The 17,786-nt window shown below is 40.9% G+C and overlaps 1 pseudogene; it reads right to left on the reverse strand.

Annotated features, from left to right (window-relative positions):
- Positions 1–237: 237 nt before the first annotated feature.
- On the reverse strand, positions 238–12,744 carry LOC118842837 (annotated as a pseudogene).
- Positions 12,745–17,786: the final 5,042 nt, after the last annotated feature.

The raw sequence follows: 17,786 nt of genomic DNA on the forward strand, positions 1-17,786 counted from the left end.
AGCTTCTTCTTTCATGCAAATGTATCAACATTTTCACTTCTGAAAGTCTCATTCTCCATAGACTCAGGCATTTCGTTGTTCTCTACATTCTCCATCACATAAACTCAACTACTTGTGACATGCATCTCATTCTTTGAATTGCCAAAGGACTGTGAACTGTGTTTCTCACGTTTACTGGAGGTTCATTGGATGCCCCATCCCATACCTGTCTCCTATATAGGCCAGTTAGACATAGAATTAGGATATGGTTAGATCTGCAACATATGACCCCTCTGAGGAATATGTGGTGGCTGCGAGGGAAGATGGCAACGGTCTTGGTGTCAGGGTGTCTGGGTCAATTCCTTCACTGAAGACGAATAACAGGAGAAGTAACAGAAGAAGGAAAAGGTCCTTCCAGTTAGGCTTCTGAAGTTGTCCCTGTGAAAAAGATTCCTGGGTTAAGCTTATTCCATGATTTCCATGTCCATTTCTTCCTTCCCATCCCAATGGAAGAGGTAAAGAAAGGGAATGAGATAAGGTTCAAGAATTAGTTTCAAAGACACAGATTCCACCTTCCCTCTGGTAACTTGCCTGAGGGCTCTGCATTGCTCAGCAGCCTTGTGTCTGTACCATCTCAGTTCATGCCCCTTTGGCATGACTATCCTCTGTAACCTATTCTCAGTTCGTGCATAAATCACAAGAGGAAAGTCACAGAAGATGTCCCCGTTCTCAGAAACCATGACTGGTCACAGATTCACAGGATTCCAGAGTGTGAAGGGACTTCAGTTGCCATCTTGGCCCATTCAGACATGAACGAGGGTCCCCTCCATAACTGGCCAGCCATTCTATGCTTGAAGAGCTGCCATGGAAGGGAACCAACTCACTGCCTCCCAAGGCTGCCATCATCACTGAAGATAGCTGTAATTATTGGAAAATTTCACCTTACATTGTGCCTAAACTTATTTCTTTGAAACGTCTGTCTCTTGTCCCTCATTCTACCTTCTGGGCCCAAACAGAAGCAGTCTGTTTCCTCTTTTCCTGCTTGATGCAGCAGATGGCTGACTCGATAAAACATTGGGCTTGAAATCAGGAAGATCTAAGTTCAAAGCTACCCTCATATACTTATTAGCTGTGTAACCTTAGGCCTTCCTCAGTTTCTTCATTTATGAAATGGGGATCAAAATAGTGTCTACTCCACCCTCCCGAGGTTGTTGTGAGGATCAAATGTGATGATATTTGTAAAGTGGCTCAGTGCAATGCCTGGAGCACAGTGGGTACATAATAAATTGTATTCCCATTCCTTCCTCCTTTTTCCACATCATGGCTCCTGAAGGCCTCTGTCATTTTCCTACCATCCCCTTGACTTACCCACTCAGTATGGGTCTTTCCCATACTGAAGAAGGGGCTCCAGTTACTGCACAGAATGATGGAGGTGACCTGGACCTCTTGGGGGGAGATGAGAAGAAGTAAATACCATTATCCCTTAAACTTTTGTACCCAATGACTTTCCTCATCATGTCAACGCAATGTTGATTCATGTAGTTTTTCCTTAGAGTGGTCCAGAAGGGGTTCTCCAGAATGTGTTGGTATTCCTTGACTTCAGGTTTTCAGTTCTCCCACTTCTCAATCTCTTCATCTATTCTGTAATATTCCTCTCAATCCCAAATTGAATGGACATGGCTCTTTATGATATCATTGTCCACTTCACAGTTTGCAAGGAGCTGCACTATATAGTTTCCTGTGGGGGGTCATTGGGGTGGGCTCCTTGGGAGTGGAGGAGACAGGGGGCAGGGATCCTGAAGGAGAGACCCATTAATGGGCGAGCTGAGGTAAAGTTGCTATAATTTTTGTAACCTTTGTGCCAACTTATTTTTTGGGTTAAATTTTCTTGTGGTCAACAATCAAGTGAAATTGACTGTCTCTGGAAAATCCTAACCAAACTCATGTGGAGAATTGTAGTGAGATAGTCTGACTTAGGAGCTGGGTTCTCTTTATTCTGGGAGTCCACTATTTTCTAGTACTTGAATCATAAATTGGAATGTTTTACAATGTGTCCCCAGAGTCTCAGTGCAGTTTTAAGCTCTTAAAGCTTTAGGTACCCTTTGTATCTGAACCAGGGTATTCTCTTCTCTTTTGAAAAGAGCCCAGAAAACACCACTTTGAGGGTCTGTTGTGTGTAATTGCAGGGGTAAAAGGGAAGGAAGGGAGTTCGTGCTAGAACTAGGTTCTAAATTCCAGGTGAAGAGAGTCAGATCAGAGTGAGATGGACTTCAGCCCATCATTAACTCAGTGACTAAAGTAGGGCACAGAGCTCCAATCATCTCAGTTCAAGTTTATGGATTAAAAAAGTTTGGAATGTGGTAAATGTCCTTGGGCTGAAGGTAGAGATCTCTTAGAAGGATTATAGAATGAGATGGTGACCCAGTGTGTTGATCTAACTGGACAAAGCCTAAGGCTCAGGGATAGATTCTTTTAAGCTCTTTCTTCAGGGAAGTAAATAACGTGAACTGGGATTAATGGCATCTACCTGGGTGATATAATCTACTGGGAATGAGTCTATTGGATTTCAAAGAGAAATTGACAATGTATGATGGAAACAGGGATGGGGGAGATGAGTGGGTCTGACTTACTATTATGGTTAGTGTCATTCATTCCTAAGAAGTGAAGGGTCTGGGTGAAATCTTATTCATTGTCAACCAATAAATTATGCCTCTGGGTAATATAATTGACTCCCAGTGCTTTGTACATCCAGGGTATCTTGGCAATAATTTGCCAGTGTACTTTCCTATAAGATCCCAGTTCAACATCACCCATGAAGCTAATTCCACATAGTTTCTAGAGAGTGGGTTGTGTCCACTGCAGTGAACTGATCTACATGCCTATGGTGGGCTGGATTATAGGAAGAAAGTGAAGAAGAAAAAATGGTGTTTTAGGTTTGGGGGTACCAGACAATTTCTTATCCATTCCTTTGGCCTTCCTCTACTCCTCACCATCAGTCAGAGTAACCCTACATATACCTCCAAAGTCTCAATATCCAGCTCTTCATCTCTCTCTCTCTCCCAATTGTACTGCAAGCATCACCAGTTAGATAGTGCAGTGGATAGAGTGCTTGGACTGTAGTCAGAAAGACCTGCATTCAAATCCAGCCTCAGACACCAAGGCTGTGTGACCTTGTGCAAGTCAGGTTACTTCTTTAAGATTGGTTTCTTATTCATAAAATTGGCATAATAATGACACCTACTTCGCAGGGTTTTTGTGAGGATCAAATGAGACATTTATAAAACTCTTAGTACAATGCCTGGCACACAGTAGAGGCTTAACAAATATATTTTTAAAACAGCTTTCTTTTGGACATCTTCAATTAGATTGCTATAGTTATCTGAATCTCAACATGTCAAAACCAGAACACATTATCTTTCCCTCTAAACCCACTCATCTTCTTAACTTTCTAATTCTGTCAAGAACACCACTAATATTCCAGTCACCCAGGTTTGTAATCTCAGATTCATCCTCCAATCTTCCCTCTCCCACAATTCCCTCAATATCTGGCCAGTGGCCAAGTTCTACTGATTCCACCTCCACAACCTCACTCAAATCCGTTTCTTTCTCTCCCCTTTCTCTCTCCCCAACTCTAGTTCAAACCCTCATTCTCTCTCACCTGGACTTTTGCAATTTCTTCCTTCCCTTCTTCAGATCTCTCCCATCTCTAATCAGCTCTCCCCAATCTTCCCATTTTCTGTTCTTAAAGCTCATCACTTCTTTTCACTAAAAGGCTCTAGTGACCCTGTAAGCCCTCTAGGATAAAATAAAAACTTTCCAGCAAATGGCATTTAACATCATTCATAGCCTGGTTTACCTTCGGAGGCTTATCTAATAGTCTTCCCCTTAGTGCATTAAACATTTCAGCCAGACTGGCCCTATTACCATTCTTCACATCCAACATTCCGTCCTCCAGGTCTTTGTTGAGACTGTCTACCCAGCCTGGAATGTTATCCCTCATCACTTCCTTCTTTGGGAATGCCCAGCTTTCTCTAAACTACAGCTCCAGGTCCACCTCCTACCAGGTTTCCCCTAATTCCTGCAGCTGCTAGTGCCCTGACCCAATCTGAAATTCATTTGTATTTACTTATACAATCATGCAAGTTCCTGTCACATAGTAAGGAATTTATGTGGAATAGCAGAAAGAGCATTGACTTTGGAATCAGAAGAACTAGGTTTGAATCCCATTTCTAATACTAATTTTGTGACTTTTAGAAAGTCACATTAATCTCTCTGGGCCTTAGTTTCAAATTTGTAAAATTACCAGGTTGGATTACATGATCTTTCAGGTCCCTCCTCCCTCTTAACATGGCAGTTTATAACATTTTTAAAGAAAAAAAAAAAAAAATATATATATATATATATATATATATATATATATATATATAATGTGTACATGCACACACATAATTGGTTTCCTTGATAGTTCTTTGTATTTTATTTTATGCATTTAGAAAGATTGAGAAGATGTTCATAGGCTTTAACAAACTACTGAAGAGATTCATGACACAAGAAATATTAAGGACATCTGGACTAGATCTAGGTTTTTCTGGTCCTAGATGTTTTCCAAATGCTTGTTGAATGAATAGACAATAGGGCACCTTCTCTAGGGGACCCTCTAGCAAGGCTAAGAGGAACCAGCTTTCCTTATAGTAAGAACCAAGCACATGGCAAGGACCAACAAGAGTTTGTGAATTTAGACTTGGACTTTTTCCTTTCTCGAAAGAAAACTAACAAATTATGTTCTCCCCTCAACCTTACTCCCATAGTTCATAGAACCCTCTACACTGACCTGAAAAGCTGCCTTGTAATTACACTGAGGGGTGGCTTGCGATAATCCTGGGCCTTCAGACTCCATCAGCTTAGATGTTGTGAAAAGGGCTTAAACCTGAGAATGGAGAGGGAGGAAAATGATCTTAATCAAACTGCTTTGTTATTGCCAGACTAGAGGGTACAATACAGGAAGAACAGCAATGGAAAGACAGGTCATCCCTCTTCCTCCACTTCCCCTTTTGCAAATGTCCTTTTATCTCCTTCCCTGTGGATATGATGCATCTTTCTAATAGAGTGTCAGGTTCTTAAATCAGGGACTGGGTTGTTGGCTTATTTTAGCTTTGAATACTCAACGTATAACCCAATATTTTGCACATAGTTGGTGTTTTAGGAATGCTTGTTAGGTTGAGCTGAGTTTTATAATTATGTTAGGGATGAGAAGATGACAAAAGATCAGATGAAACCCCTGATGGAGGTAGTTAGGATCATGACAATGGGAGATGAGTTAAAGATAGAACTCAACTCCTCCTTTGCTTCTGTTTTCTCCACAAAGAAGATTCATCTTCTGAGTAGAAATAAAAATGGTTAATAGGGAATTGAAGCCCAAATATTGTCCTGAAATCAAGTGGATTCCATAAAGCATATATTCCTAGAATCCATTTTTACACGGAGGCATATTTAGGTTTGATGCAAGGAACATTTCCTAGGAATTACAATGACCTCTATGTGAAATGGGTCACCTTGAGTAGTAGTAAGCTCCTTGCCAGTGATGATATTCCAGTAGAAGTCAGTCAACTGACTGAATACCTGTTGTGGAGGTGGAGAAAGGATTTCTGTTTAGTTGTGAATTAGACTAGATGATAAGACTCTAGACCAAGACCTGGAAGGGTCATGTGATCATAGATTTAAAGGCTGACAGGAATTTAGAAGTCATTGAGTCCAATTACCTCATATTACAGAAGAGAAAACTGAGGGCCAGGGGAGTTAAGTGACTTGTCCAAGGTCACCCTAATAATAGGCATCAGAGGCAGAATTTGAATCCAGGTTCTCTGACTCAAGAGCTAGTATTTGAAACGTTCACTGTATCTTGTCTGTCCAACCTAAAAATCCTATGATACATCCTGGTCAGGACTTTCTGGATCAATACTTTCCAGTAAAGATTTCTGGTTGGGAACAAATTACAGTCCAAGTGTTCATCAGGACAGAGGAATCCCCCTTGCTGAGACCTCTTTGGAGGAATTTTAAGCTTGTGGATTTGGAGCCAGAAGGGACCTGACAGGGCCAACTAGTCCAATCCTCTCATTTCACAGATGAAGAAACAGAGGCCCAGAAGGCTTAAGGTCACATAGCTAGTAAGTGGCAGACCTAATATCTATTAAGTAGGTTATATGGCTTATTTCATTCAATGAAACCTCCATCGCCAAACTGTGGTGCCCTGTCCCCGGGTTTACCCTCCATCTTGCCCCAGCTTGCCCCACTGTTTGTGTTCCCATCTCCACGGAATAATCCTGCCCCAGCTTGCCCCACAGTTTGTGCTCCCATCTCCATGGAAATCGGTTTGTGTTTTTTCTCTTTAAATACCCTGACCCTACCCCTGCTCGGGGCTGTTCGATTTGAGTCTTTACTCCAAACAGTCATGGGCTTGAATAAATCCACATCAAAATTTATATCCGGGTCTCACTCGCTTTTTTTGGCACAACAAAACCACCACCTTAGCCATTGTCTAAGAGAATCTTGATTTTCTTTTCTAATCTCTTTTCCAAGCATCTCCTAGGCATGGCCTCATTTCTTCCTCTTTCTGCTGTCCAGGATTATCAGCTCTTTCTCCAGGTTCTCCTACTTCCATCCTCTTTTGTTTGCTTCTGTGTCTCCTGGGAGGTTCTTTCTGACAGGGATAATCTCCCTCACATAAAAAAAAACTAAGTGCAGGGACTATATCTCTCTTCTTTGATAGGAGCTTCCAGACAAATTGAGGACTATTTCTTCCTTTCAGATTTAGCCAATTTGTTGCCAAATCTTGTCATTTCTCTTTTCTCTGTATCTGTCCTCTTCCTCTCACACAGCCCTGACCTTATTTTGGGCCTTCGCACTTCTAACCTACAATAGCCTCCTCACTAGTCTCCCTGCCTCAAGCATCTTCCCTCTTCCATGCATCCTCCCCTCAGCTGCCAACACGACTTCTCTAAACCATAGCTCTCACTATCTCTTCTCCTAGTTAATAAACTCCCATGTCTCTCTCTCACCTCTAGGATTAAGTTCTTTGCTTGGAACTTAAGACCTTTCAGAGCACGAATACTTCCAGTCATTCTAGTTGAGAGTCGTACACTTTACTCCCATCCACTCATTCGACTATCCAACAGTAGCTTACTTGCTGCTCCCCACACATGACATGTTATGCTTCCTTCTCCTACACTTGTCCTGACTGTTCCTCATCCCTGGAATGTTCTTTATCCTTATCTTCACCCATGGTTTCCCTGGATTCCTCCAAGTCTCCGATACAATGCCATCTTCAGGAATCCTTTGCTGGTGCCCACAATTGCCAGAGCTTTCCCCTCCAAAGTTACCTTCCATCTACTCTGTATGTATCCTGTAGGCATCTTTTAATTTACATGTTGTCTTCCCCAGTGAAGTATGAATTCCTTAAAAGCAGGGATCAGGTTTTTTTTTTGGTTTACTTTTTGGTATCCCTAGCACTTGGAACAATACCTAGGGAATAAAAATTGCTTACGTGAAGTCCCTTGAGTACAGTGACTGAGTTTCCCCCATCAGACCCAAATCTTCATGGTCCTTCCCTTGTCTAACCAATTGCTTCACCATAGACTTACCTGCCTGGGTCTGTCTCACAGAAAATATCCCCAGAATGAGAAGCCAGGATGAAGAGAACCATCTCCTACTCCTCTGACACTCTGTGATCTTCAGAAGGTGGCTGGCTGGCTTCCTTGTCAACCACACCCCCACTGGGGGAGGCTTTAGACCCACACCCTGTGTCCAAGCAGTGCCTAAATGAGAACTGAGGTCTCCTATATATATATATATGCCATGGGTCCTTACCCCCTATCCCCACCAGGCATGTGTTGGTACAGCTGAGGCCCTGCCCTCTTCTCACCATCACCTAAGATGTCTGTTATGAGGTTGAAACTTTCCCTGCCTAGAAAGCATAACAGAGGAAGTTGAAAGTCTGTGGTAAGGACAGGGCCCCTCAGAGCACAGTCATCATCAGGTATTATCTGGGAGGCCCAGAGATGGGCTGGTTCAATGACAACCACCCAGTCATCACTCTTAAATGTTCATTGAACCTAGAAATAGTTAGATCTGAAGGGGAAATCCAGGGAGACTTTATTCTGGAGGGGAAGAATAGGAAAGAGATCCCATTCTCCCTTTCCTCACACTGCCTTCAGGGAGCTCGGGTCTATTGGGAGTATAGGATCCCTTCCCTCAGGGGGCCCCTGATTTTATGGGTGGGATTCTAATGGAGCTACCAATCTGAAAGTATGCTATTAATCGTAATAATAGTGAATATTGCCCTTTAAGGTTGACAAAGGACTTCTCATATATTTTTATCTTGATCCTCATGATAATGTTGTGAGGTAGGCACTATTGTTGCCCTCAGTTTTCAGACAAAGAAACTGAGGCTGAGAGAGATTAAATAACTTTCCCAGAGTGACGCCACTAGTAAAAGTCTAAGGAAGAACTGAGAGGTCATCCTGCCTTTGTTGACGTTCTTGGCACTGCTCCACCCTGTCTTTCGGTGATGATTAGTTATTATCTCCTGTCAATGTTCATCCAGAGAAAGAACTGATAAATAGAATATGGAGAGAATGATTTTACATATACGTTCTTTTTTGTGTTTAATGGTAGCCATCTCTCGGGAGGGGAGAAGAAAAAAAGGAAAAAGTCACATGATAACTTTATTATATATTTAAAAGGAAAAGCAAGTTGTACATGATAGATTTGCAGTTTCATGTACACTCATCTTTTTAAAAATTTTACTATCTTATCAAAACGATTGTTTCATTCCATAAATTAAAAATAAAGCAAATTAGAAATTAAAAAAACCAGCAAAGAAACAAATGAAAAGATCTACTGTGAGTCTCCATTGCTTCTGAATACCTACAGATCCATGATCCTGACTCAAATATTCAAATGCTTTGTTATCTCATTAATTTGGATATTCACTCCAATGATTTGATCACAACCTATCCATCCCTAAGGATCTTGTGTGACTCTTGGCTATGTCTTCCCACTAATTTATGGCAAAGGATCATGTTGGAGGCCTTCCTCATGGAGCCCTTTGTGGCATTCTGCTGAAATCTGTTTCCTACTTTAGCAATGTTATCGCATATTCCTCTGTTTTCCTTTTCCTCATCCTGACTCACCCTAATTCTGCCTTTGATCACACTTTTTCACCCATGTGCCTGAAATACATTCATCCTCCATCTTCATCCACTAAAGGTGTCATTACTTTCCTGAAAGTTTCCCTGAACTCCAGCCCTTCCCATAAAAATGATCTTTCCTTCCTTAAATTTCTCGTAGTCTTTTTCGCAGTTATCAAGCACCAGCTGCTATTGTCATCCCCTCTAAGGCTACTTTTTATGTACCATATATTTATCTTGTACATTCTGATAAGTTAGGTCATAGGAAAGTACAGGAGTTTATTAAATAGAAAAGTTCCATGGTCAGATCTGTACACTGGGGAAATCAATTTGTGTTAGGAAGTGGAATGGAATGTAGTGGGGAGAAATTTGAGGAGGGAGGTCAAAGAGAAAGCAATTGTAGTGATCTAGGAGAGAGGTGAGAAGGGCTTGTATAAGGGTTGCGGGTTTATGGAGGGCAGAAGAGGATTCGTATGAGATGTAGAGAAGGTAGAAACGGCCAGTATTGACAATGGATTGGACATGGCGGGGGAATGCCAGGGAGGAGGCTGCCAGCTTGGGGGACTGGGAGGATGGAGGTGCCTTCAGCAGTAATAATTAGGATGGGAATAGAGAAGGTTTGGGGAGAAAGATAATTAGTTCTGCCTTGGGATTTGGAGAGTCGGTAGGTGACTTTTGGAATGCATGCCCATAATACCTTTGGCAATGTTCCTGCAGTGTTTACACTGTATATGTTCACTCAATCAACAAGCATTTATTAAGCACTTATCATGTGATGAGTATTGTGCTATGTGCTGGTGTTACAAAAACAAAAGTGAAATAGTCCCTGCCCTCAAGAAGCTTACATTCTAATGGGGAAGAATGCAACAGATGAGCACATGTAAGCATATAGAGTATAACTTTCTTCTTACAAGGGTCTCTGTCTCTTGCTCATCAGTTGTCCCTCAGGTATGTAGGAAAAAATATCTGCGTGAAAGCCAGGTTACTTATTTGTCTGGGCTTTGGAATCTCTGAGGTGGGGGATGATTTAGAGAGCATATACAATATGTCACTTGACTGAGATACTTGTTGAGCGATGCCTGTCCCCTACATGGGCAGAACAGGAGCAGGTAGGTAGAACAGAGCACTGGACTTGAAGCTGGAAAGATCTAAGTTCAAATTCAGTCAAAACACCTATCAACTATGTGAACCTGGGCAAATCACTTAGCTTGTCTGCCTCAGTTTACTCTTCTGCAAAATAGGGATAATAATAGCACCTGCTTTCCAGGATTGTTGCAAGGATGAGATAATATTTATAAAGCACTTTACAAACTTAAAAGTGCTATGTAATAATGATGGTGATCTTGGTGGAGATGACAACTAGGAGGAGTGAAAAAGAGTCTAATCCTTGAGTTTTTATTAAGAACTACAGCCAATGCTTAGAATCCTGCAATAATATCATAGTTTCCTGGGAAAACCTAAGCTATTGGACTAGTGGTGAGCCACTATACGTTGGAGTCAAGACTACTGAAGGTAGTCTATGAAATGGCTCTAGAGAAGGAGCTCTTACCATGAGGCCAAAAATTTGTTTTGAAAATATTTTTATAACTATTTCAACATAACTTATTTCCTTTCTAGCCCCCGAATGTTGGGCCTGTACTAGACTCCTACCAGTTAACCTCTAATCTAACACTTTGCATTTTATTTAATGCTTTTGAAAACATTATTCTGAATAAGTGTCTGTAGGTTTTTTCAGGCTTCCAAAGTAGTCTATGCAGTAATTTCAGCAGCCTCTCTTCCTTATGTCTCTTATTCTGCTCAATCTGTCCAGACACATGCCATGAGACTTACTGAAGGAAGGATTGCTTGGGTTGTTTTTGAGGCCTGTTGAAATTTGGCTTTTTGCCTCTTCTCTCTCCATTGTAACTTGGCTGTCAAGTTGATCTACCTCAAGTTCATGTCACCTCAAGTACCTTTTTATGCCTTACTATCTTTTCCTCCAGGAACAATCTAGTGGCACTGACCTTCTTGCTGTTTTTATACATCCCACCCCATCTCCTGACTCAGCATTATCACTGGCTGTCCCTGATTCTGGAAATCCTCTCTTCACATATTTACCTCCTATTATCCTTAATTTCCTTCAAGTGTCAGCTTGTGTCTATTTTCTGCGGAAGACCTTTCCAGTTCTCCCTAATTTTAGTGCTCTCCTCTTGAGGCTACTTCCAGTCTCTCTTCTATGCACATTTTTTGTTTACAATTGCTTACATGTTGTCTCCCCTGTTGGACTGTGATCTTCTCTAGAACAGGGATTATCTTTTGCCTCAATTTGTGTCTCCCTGCACTTAGCATAGTGCTTGGTACCAAGTTACCTCTTCATAAATGCTTGTTAGCTGACTGTAGTTTTTCTTTTGGATTTCTTGCTCATTATTTTGTGAAGTGCTTTTATTCATGTCTTTGCTGGAGAAAATGTGGGTGAGCTAAGCTCTTTTGCAGCCTTTCATACCTTCATCTTAATCAGAAGTGAAACAACTTTCTTAACTCATGACTACCTCCTTATAATATATACACACCCTCTATTTGCACCAATCAAGTCTGAGCAACTGGGAGTGAAGGGTGATGACTACTTGTCAGTTTATCCTATTTGTTAATCTTGAAGTTTGGCTTAGACTAGGAGCAGAGAGACTGGGGAGTCTATTTACAGCAGAGCAGTTAAGCTATGGTGGGTCTGGTCCACCAGGATATTCCTGGATGGCTTCCCCTATGGGTCTATACTTGCTTTCCTTTATTTTATGTCAGTCCCTAGGAAAGCCTCTTAAGTCAGTGAATGCTGCAAACTGCTTGAGTTCTTAATCAGAGGACACCACTGGGCCTTCAACAGCATGAGAAACTGTGGCAAGCCTAGTTAGAGTGAAGTTTTAATAGACCCTATGGAGTTCTTTCTTATATATTATCTTTGTCAGACAGAGGCTGCAGGACTTTTCCAGTCTGAGATCAGAGTACATTGTGTGTCCTGAAGAAGTTACCCTGGGCTTATTCCTTGAAATTTTTTAGGTAGTATCACAGTTTCATATTTTAAACTTTTTAAAATAAAAATTTGTGAATTGTTTCTCTTCCTATAGCTCCTCAAGGGCAAGGGCTGATCAGGTCTTCTCCTCCTGGATCTCTGACAATAGCTATCTCTGGCCTGGGTGCACAACGAATGCTCAAGAAACATTAATGTATTAATGTATGATCATAATGCTCAGGAAGATTCAGTGACATACACCAAGATGGAGAGCCCATGGAGTTTGCCTCTCCACTTCTTTAGACTGAAGTTTTCTCACCTCAAGTCACAAACGTAGTATGACTTTGGGGAGAGTGATGGATGCTTCCTTCAAAGTGGGGAAGCAGGAAGAGATGGTTGGTGAGGAGAGAAGTAGGTCAGAGTAAGGTTTCCTTATGCTCCTTTATCCTCCACCTGCTAGAACACATAGAAAAGTCCCTATGATTACCAAAGAAAGGACTTTGTGCCTTCATTTTTTTCCTCAAAAGTCTCAATCTCAGAAGCCATTCTCCCAACATTTGAGGTCATTTCAACTTCCAACTTCTTGGCCTTTGTCATCCCTGAAACCCTGGTCACCTTTTCTAGTGGAGAGATGCCCGTAGAGCTGGTCACAATGTTGAGAGTCAACCAATGACCACTGTCATTATTATTCATGAACAAAATCCTACGTTAAGGAGGTGTCTGAGAGAGAACTTGGCCACAGAATAAAGTTCAGTGTGGGATTAAGGAATTTCAAGGAGGAGGAAGAGTTAGTTCATTAATTCATGGAGAAAACTTTGCCATATGCCCCACCTTCCTCTTCAGCCCTGTAGGTAGTATAGATACTGCTGTGTTTGAGGCACTCATCCCAAAGTGCAAGATTTGGGGAGAGGATTCTGGGAAGACGGTGGAGTGATTCAGAAAATTCCAAGCTCTCCAGATTTCCTCCACAAAGAAGATAAAATAGCACCTCAGGGCAAATGGAGAGTGGGTGAAAATAAATGTTGGGACAGAACAGTGGTCCTCCTGTGACAATGGCAGATCTGAGGATTGGTCCTGGAGAAGTGTAAACAAGTCCACTCTAGTGCTGCTGAAACAGCAAGCAGCAAGCCCTGGGCCTAGCTGGACTAGGAGGTAGCACTGGCCCCAGTTACAGGAATTTTCACCCCCCTCCCCAGACATTATGGGGAGCCCCACAGGGGATCATTAGGATAGAGCTGGGAATGATAGAACCACTTAGGAAGAGGTAAAAAGAGTAATTATCTTAGGGCGGGAGGGTACGTTAAGTAATAGGAGGGCAAGGTAGAGGGTAGAATTAAAGTAGAGGAGTCAGGAGGCATAGGAAATAAGAGATACACACAAACATAAAATGAAGATCAAGAGTAGAATGCATCTGGGAAAAAATATTAGGGGTAGTAATCATGATCTCAGGCAAAGTTAAGGTTAAAATAGATTTAATCAAAGGAGAAAAATAGAGAAGTTATAGTATATGTCAGCCTTAATCAACATTGTCTTAGACTATTTAAAATAACTGGACAGTGTAAGGTTGTGTGAACCATTTTGAATCCCCCTTCAGGCCCTGAAACCTGGATTGGCCAATCACAAGAAAGACATTTTGGCCCCTCTGGGCCTAACCTACCACAGTGCCTCACATGCTCTGGCATAACAGACATGCTTTGCTTTGCTCTCTGAGTGAACTCCAAATGCCCCTTCCTGTGTCAGCAACTACAAGGCCAGATGAAGCTGATAGGAGCATTCTTCTGTTTATGACTGTCTAGGGCAAGACGCCTTGAATTGGACACTATCTTGAATAATGGGACTTTTTCTTATCCTGGTATTTTATGGACACATGTTATCCTATGTTATTATACACACATATATACATATACATATATGTATTATATATACATATATATACATATACATATACATATATATATATATATATATACATATATATATATATATGTAGAGAGAGAGAGAGAGAGAGAGAGGGAGGGAGAGAGAGAGAAACAGACATTCTGGAACTGTAATTTCAATGCACACTTTGACATTTCTCCTATCTTACTGTATTTACAACCTATCCAATTAAGAAATTCCTTTCTCATATTATGGTTAACACATATGGAGATTATAATTTTGGCTGACATAGGCATCCTGAGCCAGGAAGGGAGGGAAGGGTGAGAGGGAATTACTCTGAAGATATAAGGTCCCCTTTGTCTCCTCTTCCTTGAGCTCACTTTTCACAGTGAGCTCCCATGCATATCTCTATATGCATGTTCCACAAGCTTTGAAAGAAATAAACATGCACATGCACCTAATTAGTAATAGCTGACAGTTGGAATATAGCTGTGGCATAGAAAATGATCAGGTGGTGGACTTAGAAAGATGTGGTAAAGATTTGGACCTATGAAGGAATGTGTTATCTAACCTCAGAGAAACAGGACAAACAAGTATAGTATAGTCTTACATAGATGTATATGAATGTATATGTCTATATATGAGAATAAGTATAGATACATAAGTATATAGGTATATAAGTGTATGTATATATGTGTATATGTACATGTCTATATGTTTGTGTCTATATGTATATCTGCACTTAATTGTAGCCTTCTTGCGGGGTGGGGAGAGGCAGGGGAAAACAAGAATGAAGTAAAAAGTGCACAGTAGAGAAGAAAAGAAAACTTATAAGAAAGCAAAGATGGACATCTCTGAACACAATGTGTGGTATTTATTATATCAGCCTTCTTAAAATGGAAACACATTGGTTTATATTTTGAATTGTCTCCTATGTTCTGCTGTGCTCATAGCCATGTTTTTTTTCTTTTCTTTTTTAATTTAATTAATAGTATTCAAGCTCATTTCTCTTTTCTTATTTTGAATTTGTTTAAAATAAAAAAATCCAAAGTACAAGATTTGTTGGTCCACCTCTTAGACTTGTCAGTTTTTTATAATGTTTGATTCAAGTACCACCTTCTACATTAGGCCTTTCTTGGTCTCCTCCCCAGCTCCTTGAGGGCAAGGACTGTTTCACTTTCCTCTCAGTTTCTCCAATACCTAATGTAGTTCCAAGAAGACAGTAGGTTTTTAATTTATTGATTGATTAATGGCTTACACCCTACTCAGTTACTCAGTCTTCTCCCCAACGTCCCAACTATCCTTCCTGAACTACTCAGAGGGTCACATTGTATAGCTCCAAGATTTAAGAGAATGAGCTACTCTTATCTACCTTCTGATTTCTTCTCTCATCCATCCTATTTGGGATTAATACACTCATGAAATGGAGTACCCATAGGGTAGTGATTAGAGAGATATGGCTGCCAAGGCTCTAGTTTTGTTTTTGCCACACATTGACCCAGGCAAGTCACACTTGGCACTTGAGGAAATTATCTATGCCCGTGAGTTGCCAAGAAGGTGCCAATTTCCATTGGTGGAGTATGTGTTTTGGGAGTTCCCTATACAATGAATCACAGGTCCAATCTTCATCCCAACTTAGGAAGCACTTCAAAGTTTGCCAAATGGAAGCTAATCAGACACCAAGAAACAACAAAACAAAATCAAAAGAATAAAAAAATGAGAAAATGTGAAATATCTCATTGGACAAACAACTGACCCCGAAGGTAGGTCCAGGAGAGACAATTTAAAAATTACCAGACTACCTGAAAGTCATGATAAAAAGGATCCTATACCTCATCTTTCAAGAAATTATCAAGGAAAGCTGCCCTGATATTCTAGAACTAGAGAGTAAAATAGAAATTTAAAGAATCCACAAATCTCCTCCTGAAAGAGATGCCAAAATGAAAACTCCCAGGAATATGAGCTTCCAGGTCGAAGAGATAATATCCCAAGCAGTCAGAAAGAAACAATTCAAATATTGTGGAATCACAGTCAGGACAATACAAGATTTGGCAGTTTCTGTATTAAAGAATCAGAAGGCATAGAATATGAAACTCTAGAGGGCAACGGAGCTAGGATTACAACCAAGAACCACCTACCCAACAAAACTGAGTATATTCCTTCAGGGGAAAATGGATATTTAATGAAAAAGAGGACTTTTAAGCATTCTTGATGAAAAAACTAGAGCTGAATAGAAAATTTGACTTTCAAATAGAAGACTCAGGAGAAGGATAAAAAGGCAAACAGGAAAGAGAAATCATAAGGGATTCAATAAGGTTAAACTGTTTACATTCCTATGTGTGAGAAAATGATACCTGCAACTTCCCAAAACTTCATTATTATATTAGTTCAAAAGAGTATACATAGACAGAGGGCATGGTTGTGAGGTGGATGTGAGATGTGATGATTAAGAAAACAAAATTAAGCATTGAGAAAGGGAAATACATTGGGAAAAGGGGAAAGGGAGAGGCAGAATGTGGTAAATTATCTCACATCAAAGAGGTCTGAAAGAGCTTTTACAGTGGAGGGGAAAATGGGGTAGGTGGAGGGTAGTGCATGAACTTTACTCTCATCAGAATTGGCTCAAAGAGGGAATAGCATACACACTTAGGTATAGAAATCTATCTTAACCTACTGGAAAATGGAAGGGGAAGAGGATAAGAGAAGGGGGTGGGTGAGGGAAAGGAGAGCAGACTGGAGGAGGTAAAAGTTAGAAGCAAAATACTTTTGAGCATGGATAGGGTAAAAAAGGAGAGTAGGATTAATTGGGGGAAATAAGATAAAGGAAAATATATAGCAGTTGTAAGTATAAAAAATTGTTATAGCAGTTTTCTCTGATAAAGACTTAGTTTCTTAAACATAGAGAGAATAGAGTCAAATTTATAAAAATAAGAGAATTCTTCAATTAATAAATGGTCAAAGGATATGGACAGGCAGTTTTCAGATGAAGTAATTAAAGCTTTATTTAGTCATATGAAAAAATGCTCTAAATCGCTATTGAACAGAGAAACACAAATTAAAACAACTCTTAGCTACCACCCCACTTTTATCAATTTAGCTAATATGACAGAGAAAGAAAATTACAACTGTTGGAGATGATGTGGGAAAATTCAGACACTAACGAACTATTGGCAAAATTGTATACTGAGGGGTGAGAGAAGAGCAGGTCCTGTGGCAGCAGTTCCTCCAGGGGCTATCAGCCCACAGACTAAATGTTTGGAAGTCACCTTCTTGAACTTCTGGGAGGCATGATGATGGGGTAAACTGTAAATGCTTTCATCCTTCCCTTGTCAACCTTGAAAAACCTCAGAGAATATTGTCCTAGGAAAAAACCTGCAATAGTGGAGCCAGAAGTAGGGGCACAGCAGTTTTTTTAGCTCAGGAAGCTAGGGAAAAGGTCCCTTTTGCTGTGGCAGAAGGGGACCAGTGCAGGACATGAGGCATCCCAGCAGGCTCCACTTCAGGAGATCAACAGGAGTTCCTGAGCCCCAGCGCCAACACTGGGACCCCAGGCATGGCTTTGCACAGTCAGGGAACTTGGCAGACATCAGTGCAGCTGATGGCCAAGGCCACCTGTGACATAACACAGCCCTAGGCAAAGAGGAGACTTCCAGCAGCCCGGCCACCTTTCCCTGACACATCATGCTGTGAACTTTGGTGTAACCCTGGGGAAGCTCAGAAAGACTTCACCAGGCCATGGTCCTTGGCACACACCATCCAGC

Source organism: Trichosurus vulpecula, chromosome 3 (assembly GCF_011100635.1).
Source record: "Trichosurus vulpecula isolate mTriVul1 chromosome 3, mTriVul1.pri, whole genome shotgun sequence".
NCBI lineage: Eukaryota > Metazoa > Chordata > Mammalia > Diprotodontia > Phalangeridae > Trichosurus > Trichosurus vulpecula.